Below are 12934 nucleotides of genomic sequence, written 5' to 3'. Positions count from 1 at the left end.
AGAGTAGAAGTTTAATGCAGGTGCTCTTTATCACCTCCAGGGGAAAGCTTCTCTCTCCATCAGCTGCAGCAGGATCCTATTCAGCTAAAGCCACCTTCATTAGCTTCCTGAGCTCCCCTGCTGAGCATATCTCTATTTTCATGGATGGGTATGGCTCCTTATTTCTTCCTTGCTCCAGTCCAGTGGAGAAAATAAAATTCCTAAGGACAGTCTCTTCTCTCAAGCTATAGTTTTATTTTATGATACATGCTTTTGCTTTTGCAATTGAATTTGTCATTCAGATCCCAACATGGGTTTGCCCTTGTGAAGGCTGGGAAAAGTCAGTGGGGCTCGGTAAGAGGTGCTGGAGATTTGACTAGGTGAATTGAGTTCCAGCAGAGTGGCTTTAATGTAAGCATACTAGAGTAAGACGGTGTCATAAACCACAGCTGGAAGCAAGTGAGAAACAATAAAAAGATACCTAATGAGAACAGAGGAATGCTCAGAGTGCAAACTTCATAATTATTAACTTACATGGATACAGTTATACAGCAGAAAGAACACAATGAGAGTAAGAGTTCTTGGATTCAGGGCATCTATTTGAATACCCATATCTTGAAGGCATGGCATTTACTTTGCTTGATAAAGATCAAGAAGGATTTTAAATTGGAAACAACTTAAAGGATTTGGATTCTAATGAAAATAGCATGTATTTACCCCAAAATTGCACTATCTAACTTGCAAATGGTTGGGAACCTTCCTCAACTAGAAGCTTCATGTTTACTGGGCACCTGCTGAATGACAAGATTGATTTTAAAAATCTGATAATCCACTGTATATCTATTATCTGTTAAGTATATCAAAAGAATACTCTTTTTTACTATTAGCTGGTCCATTGAAGCAAAGTAATCAGACCATGAACTTAAAAGAAATTCAGTTGTTTACCTTGAAACCAGCACCATGTCAATATTTGATTATGTTAATAAATCTAGCCACCCACGGCATATTGTATGGCACTAAGCATGAATAGTGATAAACAAATACCTTTTATTTCTATTGCAACTGTGTGTTGCACCCTCTAAGTACACAGGTACATAGATACAGACAAGTTTTAGCTGACTTGCAAACAAAAACAGTTTTATAACTCCCACCAAAACTTTAACAGACTAAGGCTCTCATCTCATTGAAATTAGTTTTAAAAAGGCCTTGAATAGAATGTAACTTAGATCACATGGATATTTTTTCCTTCTGAAGTTTGCATCAACAGTCTCACAATTCTTGATAAAAAAAGAAAATATATTAAAGTATTTTTCAGATCCAACCTTTAGAATCAAACCCATGGAAAAGAAACAAAATCACTCCATGGGAGGAAGTTCATCCAAGGACATTATCAAAGCAGCTTTCAAAACAATATGCCACGTTTTTCTTCTATCTTTAAAAATTACATTGAGAGTCATTATTGATTAGAAACACAGGTTATATTGTATTTGGTTGATTTTTTCATAGATACCATACATATTTAGTTAATATACATTATGCATTCAGTGTCACCATTATAAGTGAATAATTTAAATGGTAATTTTTCTGATTTCATTTCACTAGTAAATTTTGAAGACTATATTCTTCTATGGTGCCTGTGTAAATATCTTCTAGATAGTCTGTGTACAGATGTCTACATATTATCTGTATGAGCAAGCAGTGAGTAATTTTTTCTATGAAGTCTGAAAGATTTTAAAAGCAAAAGAGTAAAGCAAACAAGCTTCGCAAAATTCTAGAAATTCTTCATCTTTTATTTATTTGTACACATGCAAACTCTATGTTTCCTCAAATCATGTTGAGATGGATGAGTGTACTGTCTCGTGCTTTTTTCAAAAAAAAGGGACTCCTGCTTCAGATGTATACTTTTCTTGCCTTCACAACTAAGCTGGTTTAGAGTTAATATATTTGATTGATCTGCAAAACACATTCAGCTAGGAGCAGTGCAGTTCCACTGTTATTTCTGAGGGCATGTGGCATTTCCATGATGCATTTCCTGTCAGCATTTATATGTTATCCTTTCCATAAACAGCTGCTTTAGAAAGATACTAACTGCAAAACCCTAAGGGAAACACATCCTTGCGTATTCATACAACTCAGAAATAAACTAATTTCTTTTAGAATAAGTTTTATACTACTCTATTTAGGCACAAAAGAGTATGTAGCAGCAGGAAAGCCTTGCTGCAAGAGTAAAGCCGTGACAACCAGTGTTGAAAGGCATGTTTTATACATTCTCTATTGCATCAGTATTTAATATACAGTGTTGAGGGTAAGGGAGAAGCAGCCTTTAGGTGAATGTTATGGGTTATGAGTCCTTCTAGAGAGACTTCTGCAAAGGTCCAAAAATTCCAGAGCCAAATCTGCCCTCACATACTGGAAAAGTATCACCCCTGCCCATTGGCCTTGAGTGTACCTTTCCATGGTGAGCTCTTGCATCATCTCTTCAAACAAATCTGAGTAGAATTCATATTTCGCTTCCACCAAAGGTTTTACTCATGCACAATAAACTTTATTTCTGAACATCTGGAAAAAACTATTCAAAATAAACAGAAAACTCTCTCAAGTGTTATTCTGTCAAGGTTGTTTTAGCAACATTTAACTTTTTAGTTTAGAGTTTGCACAACTTTTCCAGTTGTATCTAAGAGATAAATTTAAAAATTTAAAAATACTTAAATTTTTTTAAGTATTAGAGATAAGCATAAGGAAATTGTGCATTATTGAAAACACTGACAAATGATTGGTGGCATGTCTTTGCTTCTGACTACTCAATTACTCTCTGTAAAACTGAACTAGCAATCTGAGTAGATTCTGTTTGAAAATACCATTTCTAAGTAGAAAGTTGTTCAAAAACAGTCATGTAAGTTCTTCTCTGCCTATATCAATATAGATAATCTTTTTTGATTATATGCTTTATTGTCAAAGTCCTAGGCTACCCTCAAGTCCAAGCTAACTTCATCCTCTTCCAAATATAAGAGATTAAATGCAGTGACTACACTCTAATGTATTTTTGCCTAAAAAATACGGAAACAGATAAGAATATTTTATGGAAATCCAAGACAAATTACATTATCTTATTTTATTACAGATTAAGGCATCTTGGATGGACTAAAATGACACATGAGATGGACCAGAGAAAGTGAGTCATCTGTGAAAAATATGGGAAGCATTTTCATGTTGCATTCAAATGCCAATTGGTGGTTTTCAAATAGATTGCTTCAAAGCATCTCTCTTGTTGTATTAGCAGTAGTGCATGTAGGTAAAACTGTATAATTGAACTAGACATGACAGAGTACATCTCTCTGCTTCAATCCTAGTCATATGAGATTGTCATGGACATTTTGTAATGAACACCAACCACTCAAAACAAAGAGAAAAAAATATTAAGGTAATGTCAATAATGCGTTGGGTTTGGTTTTTTGTCTATTATTTAGGGAAAACTGTATTTTTTCAGATTTAATAGATCAGTAAATTAATTATAGCAGGTGTTTTTAATTGATAATCAGCAAATTTTTAATGCTAAGATTGCTAACCCTTTCACAGGAGAACAAAACCCCACTGCAAATTATTAAAAATAGTATAAAGACCAGAAAAATCTCACAAGACTTTGTTCTATTCCTTATGTTATCAATAGTATCTTCTAAACATAAATGGACATAAAAATCCAGATAGCAGAAAGAAAATATATTTAAGAGAAATGTAATGTTTAAAGTAATTGATACAAGAATCATGCAAGTAATATGTAGAAATCTGTACACAGACTAACTAGAAGCTATTCTTCAAAGTTTACTCATGAATAATAATGTTAAATGATATGCTGCACATTTCAGATAACGTAAAATTTGTGGAATATTACTGTATTTCTCCTATAGAAGATCCTTTCCATAATTTCTATTAAATTACATTATTTTCTGAAAGTTTTATGCCTCTATTTGAAATACTTCAGGTTGAATCTGCTCAAATGAGTGCATGGGCAGAAAGCAGGAACAGCAGGAAAGGGAGCAACGTTAAAGAAAATTAACCTATTCTTTTAAAACAAGTGAAACATATCCAGCCTAAATCTGAATAAACTACGTACATTCCTGGCATATATGTATAAAAAGTATGAGAAGAAACAGTTCAGACATTAAGCAAAATCAGTAGTTAAAAAAAATTAAAGAAAATAATAATGCCATATATTTCCTGATTTTCTTGTTTTGGTAACCAGAACCAGATATAAATCAAGACTTCCAGTTCTACAGGGAATTCTCCTTGTTTAGCTTTTAGCTTCATTTTGATTTAAAGTGAAAATATGAAATACTAAAATTTCCATGGAAGGTGAAGTTGAGAAATAACCAGATTTAAAAATGTTGTTATGATACCCTCTTGCCTCCCTCTGGGATTTTGAGAATCCAGATTACAGATCCTATAGACTACTAATGCAGGTATGGTGGACACAGGTCAATGGAAAGAAATACATCATCTCGAGTGTCTGATGTATGAAAGTGCCTTGCTTCAGAATTCCATGACCCAGAACAAATTATCTTGCTTTGATTTTTTTTTTTCTAATGTGAAATGTAAGCATTCTAAATGCACAATTTCAGGTGGCAAATTTTCATGTCTAATTGCATCTCAGTAGAGACTTCTCTCTAGATGTACTTTAGTTATTAGCATGAGTCAGGTGCTAAATAGCCACATGGAGAAAGTTCAAATTTGATATTGCAAACCCCCTCAGTTAAAAGGAGTAAAATCAGTGCTCTTGAGAAAACCTGATTTTGATGTGGCTGATAACAATCCCTTGGCAATAATATGCACCTTGTGCAAAGCCAATTATCTCTATACAGTATTAAAGCATATAGATATCAATAAAGGTGTGCAATGAAAAAGAGAAAGAAAGAACAGCTGTATATGAATGGTATTCATCGAGATGTACCTACATCTGGGTTTATTCTGGGAAACCTGCTCTGGCATAAATATTCCAAGGGTTCAGTTTTTAGATATTCCAGTCATAGGACAAAACACCACTTGTGGAGAACTACTTCAGAATAATTGATCCACAATGATATCCCAGTACATCCTGGAATACCACAACATGCAGATAAATACTTACTGTTAAAATTATAGAGATAGAGGAAAGTAGACTGAACCAGCTCCCCCAGAACAAAGAGAATACTCTCTTCTACAACAGGGAAGTTGCATTTGGCCATGAGATGCTTATAACTCCTCCTGAATATTCATTCTAAGGCAAACGAGGGATACAAGGTTCTAAAATATGACAGGTCCAACTTATGCTTCTGCTTTAGTTCATATTTTTTATTAAAGTAGTGGCTTAAGGCATGCTTTATGATGTCTGTGATTTTTCTCTAGAATGTCTATCAAACACAACATTAGACTTAACCATATTATATGTAGTTTCTTGTATTCTTTCAAGTTTAAGGTTTACATAAAATATTTTTTAATTAGATGTACCAGAAATCCGTTCACAATATACTGCAGCATAGGCATTTATAAATCGGGTTGATTCTTGAGGGGAAACATTGAAATTAAATTTTTATGATAAATCGGCAAGTCCTTCCTTGCATCCACATCTCAAAAATTTCCTGGTAGCTCTTATGATAACAAAGAAGAAGCATGGAAATAAGTTACTATCTATTAGGTACAACAATTTGCTTTAGCACTCTTTCTCTAATTGTTTCATTATTCTTATCCCCTAGAAGGAAGACCAGCATTCTATCTGAAAGAAACAGAAGCACACAAGGCGGCTGACTAATTCATTACAGAAGTCGTCCTCTTCAGCTCCTATTGTCACATCAGTCACACAGTGCTGCAATCAACATTTACAAACACAGGTGTCCTAATTTTGATCCTTTCTCTGTAGCACTAAGCACCAACATCTACTGAAATAACTACCACCATCACGATTAAATAATTATATCAATACTGCAATGTTGAGTTTAAAGTATTTTAGTGAGAGGAGAGTAAGGCAGCAGGGCTTATGACAGTAGTTGAGTTCATAATGCTAAACAATTTCCAAACTTGATGGAGTTGAGGGATTACAACTTGGAATACCTTCTTTGAAGGATGATTTTCACTTTTGTCTTAGTTGTAAACCAAATATTCGTGGAAAAAGTGAATACTTTCACTAATGGTAAGCTTTTAGGAATTTTTAAACCTCCCCATAAATGATTTTGCTGCTTCATTTTCCAAATTTCAATGTTCTACATATCAATTAGCTCATACTATTAACACAATGAGCTCAAAATTACAAACCTAGAACACATCAATATTAGCAGAGTCATGAAGATTAATGCATTTGTCATTATTTTAGGTTAAGAAGGCCTGGCATTCACAGAATCTAAACCAGTTTCTGCTATATTTCAGATTTTTAGAAAGGAGAAGAAAACCACTGCTCTGTACTCCCTGTTTCATGGCTTCTTGGGGGTGTTGGCTAATGAGAAGCTTGACATGAGCTGGCAATATCCCCTCGCAGCCCAGAAATGCAACCACACCCTGGACTGCACCAAAAGAACCGTGGCCAGCAGGTCAAGGGATGTGATTTTACCCCCCTACTCTGCTCTTGTGACATACCACCTGGAGTACTTCATCCAGCTTTGGAATCCTTAGCACAGGAAGGACATGGACATGTTGAAATGGGTCCAGGAGAGGGCCATAAAGATGGTCAGAGTGCTGGAGCACCTCTCCTATGAGGATGGGCTGAGACAGTTGGAGTTGTTCAGTCTGGAGAAGAGAAGGCTACAAGAAGACCTTCTAGCAGCTTTCCAGTACCTGAAGGGGGCCTACAGGAGAGATGGGAAGGGACTCTTTATCAGGGAGTGCAGTGATAGGATGAGGGGTAACGGTTTTAAACTGAAAGAGAGGAGATTTAGATTAGATATTAGGAAGAAGTTCTTTACTGTGAGGGTGGTGAGACACTGGAACAGGTTGTCCTAAGAAATCGTGGATGCCCTATTGCTGGAGGTGTTCAACGCCAGGCTGGACGGGGCTTTGAGCAACCTGGTGTAGTGGGAGGTGTTCCTGCCCATAGAAGGGGGATTGGAACTACATGACCTTCACGGTCCTTTTCAACACAAAGCATTCTATGATTCTATGAAAAGGACAAATAATACAATATCTCAATCAGAAAATATAAAAGAAATAGTAAGAAAATAGTATGGAATAAATGAATACAATTTTTAGGACAAGAAACAGCAGCCATGATATAAGTAAGTTTTAAATCATACTGCATAGATGCTAGGTTTGATTACAGGAACTTCCATATTATTTGGAATCTTATTGCTGGAAATCAATACACAGAAAAAAATATAAATAATGAAATTTTTTCATTAAGTATGACACACAGGAAATGTAATAACTTTTTATGCAAACACATCAAAAATCTACTATCAAAAATATGCAGTTCAAAAGTACAGGAGACATCAGCAAAATTACATAGAATATTATGCCAAAGACAAGAACAAAGGAAGGAAAAGTTATTATTACTCCCCTTTCTACTTCTGCAATAGTGGATGACCGCTAAACTGTCGACGAACAGAAAAAGCATAAGCCAAAACCTATGTGGCCTTCCTAAAGCCTCAGCAATTGTTGTAAAAATGAGAACTTGACTTGTTTGCCTCTTCATTGGTCACGACACACTGAGTTAAATCAACAGAGTCCTCAGCAACCCCATTTCTCTGGTCCTTGCATACTTGGCATAAAACTTTGATATTGAAATTAGCACGTGTCCTCAGTCTGCATCAAACATACCTTGCCATTTAGCACTGCACGTCTACAGAATTTTCCTCTGCAGTTTCTTATAGTGTCAAATTACATGAACTAATATATTCTCCTGAGCTAATATATTTTTAGGCCTTGAACCCAATCCACTGAAGCAGGTCATTACTTCATCATCTTGGTGCAGAGGGATATGGACTAACCCCAGTGACTTGGTCAGTGCTGTGTGCAAGAGAGGGCAATAATTGATTTCTGAACAGCTGCACATACTAGAAGGGATATTATTATTCACTGTAGATTCCTAAGATATGGGTGCCTAAGTATGTCAGTTACATATTATTGTTATTGGTATTACCATATTTCCAAACTGTGTTGTAAACAGAGCACTTATCTGAGTTGGACAATTCCCCTTATTTTGTTCCACAGTCCATCTCTGATAGCTAATTTCAATCATTTATCTGTTCTCAGAAGCACTTGCTATAACTAAATAGCCATACATAAATATAAATATATGAGTATAAAATATGTTATAGCAGTGTACCTAATGAGATCCTCAGTGCCTCTAGTAATCAGATCATTCCCATAAGTTCCATATTTTCAAATCACCAAATTTAAGACTGTGGGTTGATTTACATAAGCATTTATCGCTCAGCACTGCAAATGAAGGCAGAGGAATCTAATGCTTTAAACAAGGCTCTACAATATCTTGCCATATAATAAAAAGGTACTTTAAAAGGTCGGGGAAGCTCTAAATGATGATTATCAGATAATGACCAAATGCAGAAAAATCTCATGAGAAAATTAGCTGCCCTAATGGTCAACTATGAGGAAGAAGGTGATAAACTGAGGCATTATCAAAAAGGAGAAAACTCAATACTGAATAACACATCAAATTACTATAATGCATTCCTTCAGCTCTACTGAGTAAAGCAGAGATCTTATTGAAAAAGAACCATGTGATTGTGTAATTGAAAATTGTGTTCATTACTAAGAAATTTTGAGAATTAAAATTAATATTCTGTGTGTTATTACTAAATAGTTTTTGCGTATGTTATATGCATAATTCTTAGCATCTCCTGCATTTCTGAACTTCCCTATCAATTTCCTGTTCATTTAATTCATTCATTTTATGAGGCAGTTTCAGACTCTACAGCAAAGATTCCCAAATTATTTTGCTAGCAATGATGATACTGTCAGAGATGAAGATCTGTAGTCTAACATCTGATTTTCTTTGCCTCCAAGGAAATGACGTGATACAAAGATAAGTTAATATAATGCAAAATCCCACTTCACCAAATCCAAAACCTAAAAAACCCCAAGAGATGCAAACAGTCCAGCTGCAAGGACAGTAAGGAAAAGCCAAAACAAAGAAACCAGAGTATGGAAAGTGTTCTTGCTGAGCAAACACCGGCTGACTGCCATGAGAAATGCCAGCAAAGCAAGCCCTTTCCAAAAGGTTTACAACCCCTTTTGGCTTTTAAAAAACTCACTCTTCAAGTTAAATTCTATACCTCCCTGCTAGATTTTTATCTCACTAAGGGAATATCATATGTGAAAAATCTGAAAATGTCAGGTAAATACATTGCTTTAAGGACCACGTTTTCCTAACCATACAACCAATTATTGCAAATATAGACAGGAAGATGCAGGTTAGGCACCTTCAGATACGTTATTTCAACGACTAAGGTGCCTTTGAGTCTTAGTCCTTGATTTGAAAAGCCAGAGCAAACCTCCAATACAACAAAAGCTTATCACCTACTGTAAGGAATGCTTTATTGCAGGCAGTCATGCTTAGATGGCCAGATGGCATCAGTAGTAAAAATGTCATCTCTCATCTCTACCTGCCTAGAAACACTGTCCCATATATGACCTGGCTATAACTGTTCATCAGTTGGGACTTACACACTGTGTTTTTGTATTTCACTGCAGCTGAAACCAAAAGCAAAGCGCAGAATCTTGGTTTTTACAGACTAATTATGGGAAAGGATCACATGCTTTTCCATTCTTGTGCCTCCCCTCATTTTAGCTGCAAGTTTAACTCCTAATTTTCTAAAGAACTATTGGTTCCAACTCTGAGATATGATAAAGATGTTTAGTCTATGAGTCATTATGGAAGTGCACAAGTCTGAAGAATCAAGATCAGAAAGCTGAGGATAAATCACACAAGAAGATGGGGATAATAGGCTTTCTGAACCAAGAAGAAATTAGGCAGCATCATTAGGGAAGTCTGTGAAATTCTTCAAAAAAGACCTTTTTTTTAGGAATGAAACTCACAATCCTATTGTTAAAAAAACCCTAGGAACAGCTTCAGAGAGCCATATACCCTTGCAAAAGTAATTGACTGTTATTTTGTCTGTAATGGATTGGTTGGAAAATGACCTAAAGTGAGTGGAAAAAACCCAGCTGCTGCTTACCTTTAAATTATATTTACTGGTTTTCTTATTTTTAAAGAGATTTGATTGATATTCCGGAAGAGCACAAGATCCTGTCTTGTCAATACTAACGCAGCATTAATAAAGCCAGTGCAATCAAATGGCAGTAAAGACACAGAAGTGGTCAAGTGGGATCACATTTAGAAAAATTGAAGGAAGATGCGATGCCAGCTCTGGCTGCCATTTCATAGCAACTTGAATGCCAATGTTAGGAACTGGCCAAGAAGGTGAATCTTACAGTAGATATATAATATGGGTTCTTCATTATTATTATTATTGAAGATAATATCCCAATGCCATCTGAACATTTTTGCTGAAATACTTAGGTTGTAGGTTGCTGCCGTGTTAACCAGTGGTGATGCTATACCCTTTTACAGAGAAGGCTTTCCTTTTCATTTCATACTCTACCTCATGATGCACTATGACATTTTTACCATCTTTTCAAAGACAAAAATCCAACTGATTTGTTATGCTTTAATTGCATTCAGTCACATTTTTCAGAGAGGTAGTAAGCAAAATGCAACTTGGTTTCCTATTATCCTTGGTTTCTAAATTATATTATTCTTTTCTGACATTAAATTTAACTGTGTTATTTTTCTTAACCGTATTTATAACGTAAAGCCATTAGCATGTCTATGGAATTTGAATAATTTCACATATCAGCTCATACAGAAGAAACAGTTTTCAGGAGAAGGTTTTTAGAAGAAGTTCTTGCGCTCTGCAGCCTGAAGCAATTAATGTGTGAGACAGAAGGGAACTATGGCCTGGAAGAGTATGCTGGGCTGTGTCAGTTGGGGAGACAGTATGTCATTCTCATGGCATCCTTACTTCCTTTAGCATCAGGTTATCTGCAAATGCTTGCAACTGACTTGCATATTGGAAAACTAACTTTTTCTGGCTGAGCACACATTGGCTTGAATAAGTCTTCAAGCCAATGATCACCACGAATAAGTGTTAAAACTTATTTCAAAGCAAAATTGGTGCATTAGCCTGCGGTTAGCCCTTGGAACAACGTCATTTTGAGAAATGTACTTTAGAGCCACAGTCTGAAAGCCAGGAAATACTCACATAACTCCCCCCCTCTCCCTTACTTAAAAAAGATATTGAAATTCAAAGAGGGGTAATTTTGCCTTTCTTAGAGCAATTTTATTTCATAATTAGTTGTCTCAGAAATTGGAACAAAACTCCAACTGTATGCAGATGCAAGGAGATTATTTACAAATCTATTAAAATCTCTGACTAAAATCTGAGTAGAAGGGAATACTTTGACAGGAAAGGGGCATTAGCTGAGGCTAGGGCAAAACCTCTTCTTGACAATGTTGGCCTTTTGCCACAGTCATCACTATCAGTTTACAGACAAAGAACTTAAGAGCAGAAGAAATGACAATGTTCTTATCCGACTTTGTCTCAACAGAATTTGAGTCCAAACCCAGAATTAGGTGCAGCCATTTCATTATCAAAAAAATTTAAATTCAGAGTAGATTAAATAGTTATATGCTACAGTATACCATCAGAGTGATGAACCCCTCTTTCCAAAGATCTTATAGTACCATGAAGCCCTCCTAAATTCAGCAGTCAGTCAGATTCTGATTACACCAACAAAGCATATAACAGTCGTCACCATCATGATCCTCTTCCTTCTACTCTCCCTATCATTTCAGAGGTCTGATATTCCATGATTGCTTTGCTGTCTGTATTTAGGGCTAAAGAATTCACCAGAGCCTGGAAAGCAATCAGGAAATGTAACATCACAACAGGGTCAGAATGCCATAGAACATAATCCTGCTCGCTTTTCACATCTCCCCACAATGTTCATTCAACAGCACCTGATTCAGTTACCAGACCAAAAAAATAAAAAAAAAGTGCAACTTTCAAGAAGGATTTTTCCAAGAGTATTTGGCCAGTAAGGAGAGAGTATTGTCTGCATAAAAAACTGAGTGTGGGCAGGCAGAAAGAAGGGTCTCCCCTGAGCATGTGCAAAGTGTGCATAGCCTTCTAGATTAAATGTAGGTCTTCTTATGGAAGAGAGAGAATTTCATAATTCAGTGTTCTTTAAAATTTAAATGCCTCAATTATGTGTAATCTGAGGCTTCCTTTTACTTGCTAGCAATGGTTTTCATCCAGTTCTTTAACAAGCTGGTAGAAAATGTACCCTTTGTAAATGTGAATGGAAGACGTTACAAAGCAGAACCCAGAATGTAGCAGAGTGCAAAGACGTGCCAGTCAGCATCCTGGTGACCTACTTTTATCATAGCAATTCCATTTTTGAAGAAATGTCACTATAATTTTTTTAGGAAAGCTCCACGATGAGATGTCAGCAAACACGCTGCTTATCATTAAAGATGTTGCTTGATGACTGCAAATACTTGTCTGTTTGACTGACAACCTTAGTCAACGAGCTCCCACAGTAATGTGCAGTATCATGTTCCTAAAGGAACAAATACTGTTATGCTTCTATAGTAGAAATACATGGGACTGAGCAAGATTCCCATTTACAGTAAAGGTGCTGTTTTATGGATTCTATAGTTGTAAAAACTGGAGAGATACATGCTTCCAGATTGCCAATGAGAGAGTTGCTTGGGGTTTTTTCAGTGTATTTCCTATGAAAATGTTCCATGTATTACTTCATTACCTGACTTGATATAAAAACAACTTAACTTTTCACAGCCTTTGATCTTTAAGACACATATTAAGCAAGCAGAACATCATTACACTTCTTTATAAATAAGGCACAGCCACATTCCGTCCTTGAACAGTCTGTTCATACATGCAAAATTATC

The 12934-nt window shown here is 35.9% G+C and overlaps 1 protein-coding gene across 1 annotated transcript in view; it reads right to left on the bottom strand.

The window, feature by feature from the left end:
* HCN1 (hyperpolarization activated cyclic nucleotide gated potassium channel 1) overlaps positions 1-12934 on the bottom strand; it is a 200465-nt gene that overhangs the window by 82792 nt on the left and 104739 nt on the right. The window lies entirely within an intron of this gene.

The sequence above is a fragment of the Calidris pugnax genome, unplaced genomic scaffold, assembly GCF_001431845.1.
Source record: "Calidris pugnax isolate Ruff unplaced genomic scaffold, ASM143184v1 scaffold273, whole genome shotgun sequence".
In the NCBI taxonomy this organism is placed as follows: Eukaryota; Metazoa; Chordata; class Aves; order Charadriiformes; family Scolopacidae; genus Calidris; species Calidris pugnax.
This window is presented reverse-complemented; position numbering and strand designations above follow the sequence as displayed.